This window comes from Fopius arisanus, unplaced genomic scaffold (assembly GCF_000806365.1).
Source record: "Fopius arisanus strain USDA-PBARC FA_bdor unplaced genomic scaffold, ASM80636v1 scaffold00017, whole genome shotgun sequence".
Classification (NCBI taxonomy): Eukaryota; Metazoa; Arthropoda; class Insecta; order Hymenoptera; family Braconidae; genus Fopius; species Fopius arisanus.
This window is the reverse complement of record NW_011887756.1, coordinates 1,089,605-1,091,271: the sequence shown is the minus strand read 5'-3', so window position 1 is coordinate 1,091,271 and position 1,667 is coordinate 1,089,605. Positions and strand designations below refer to the sequence as shown.

General features: G+C 33.5%; 1 protein-coding gene across 1 annotated transcript in view; it reads right to left on the bottom strand.

The window, feature by feature from the left end:
• The window catches only part of LOC105263918 (GRAM domain-containing protein 3), a gene marked incomplete in the record, with an annotated part of 50,146 nt that overhangs the window by 5,688 nt on the left and 42,791 nt on the right, over positions 1 to 1,667 (bottom strand).

Here is a 1,667-nt window from a genome sequence, read left to right as displayed (position 1 = left end):
TATATGTTAGAATACTCCGTTTTCGGAGGAGATAACGAGACTATCGAGGTTGTTCACGTATTTTTAATAAAATAGACTTTTTAGATAAATGATAAAATCACTGATTAACCGCAGGTGTTTGATGATCAACACTTGAAAGAATACTCTTCTCCATTATCCTTTGTGCAGAATTAAAAGAATCATTCCCCATTATCACAATTTAAAAACTCCACAAAGACAATCAAATTGCGCAAATTGCAAGAAATATTTTGATACACAAATGAAATTCATATTCATGTGTAAAGAAAATTCTTGTATGATCTCCTCAGGAAATCAGTCTGCAATTGTAATTATAATTACGCGTAATAAGAGGAGAGATCTACCTGGTGCGAGTGATAGTTCCGGTGGAGAAACATAATCGAATCAATGCTCGTGTTTCGAAATCCATTGATAAACGACGAATTACAAATAAACGAAATAGTAAACGAAGAATTTCAACTCATGAGCCTAAATTTTGTTATTGGTGGTTTATAAACAGAATTTAACGTGATAATTTAATAGAAGCCACGCTGGTATCTGTGCTTCTTTAACATGACCCGTTTGGAGTGCCTCCACTTGGAGCCGACGCTCTTCAGGGCGAGTCTTGCCAAGAAGAGGATGCTCATCTTCTTTTATTCAAATCGAGCTTTCTGATTTTTATTCAGTAGCACAAGGTGATAACCTTGAATAATTGCGAATCAACCACTATAACATATTCTTCACGAATCATTTGGCGAATATTCACCAAAAATAATTCTCCAATCAAAGAATTTACGAATGAAATATTCATGAAATATTCCACCGAAATTAATTTATCCCACGTGTTTTATTGGTATAACAATAACTAATTGGAGTAGGTGAAATAATTTATATTTATATTTATTAAAATTTCGAATTTTGAGGGGATTAAGAGAGAGTTCTGGTCCAGCCAGAATGTTAATTAATTAATTAGTAATTGAAGTTGTGGTACTAGACTATTTCCACGGGCCAGCCGGGATCGAACTGAGTGGTCAGTTGGTGACCACAAACCGTTGGTCGGGTAACTCCTTCACAACCCCCACGTAAACGCCTACCACTGGATAGCCATGGCCTTCATTTCGGCCTCCTGAATCCTTAATAAATTCTACAACCAAAGGTATAGCACTCACAGTAGGTGCACGCATCAGCAATCTCATTACCATTGATTCACACTGAGGAAACAGTATATTTTCACCAGCAATTCTTAATCAGATTCTTATCAAAAGAAAATACCTTTGGAGGTAATTTCAAATAGGGAAGAAATGATCTCCAGATCATTTCTGCTTTCAATTAATAAACTAGGGTAAGTACGTTTTTTTTCAGTCCAGTTTTTTGCCGATATCTCGGAATTGAAGGGAGATAGTGGATTTTTTATGGATACCTTTTTTGTAGCTCTCATCTTTCTTCATAAAAAATGGTTATGCAAAAAAATCGCTATGTTCCTTCAATTCCGAGATACCGACGAAAAACTGTTCTGGAAATAAATGTACTTACCGTACTTTACAAGCTCGATACTGATTTTTCAGGTATTGCAAATTGTATTATTGTTATTATTATTATTATTACATTATATTATATTATATTATATTATATTATATTATATTATATTATATTATATTATATTATATTAT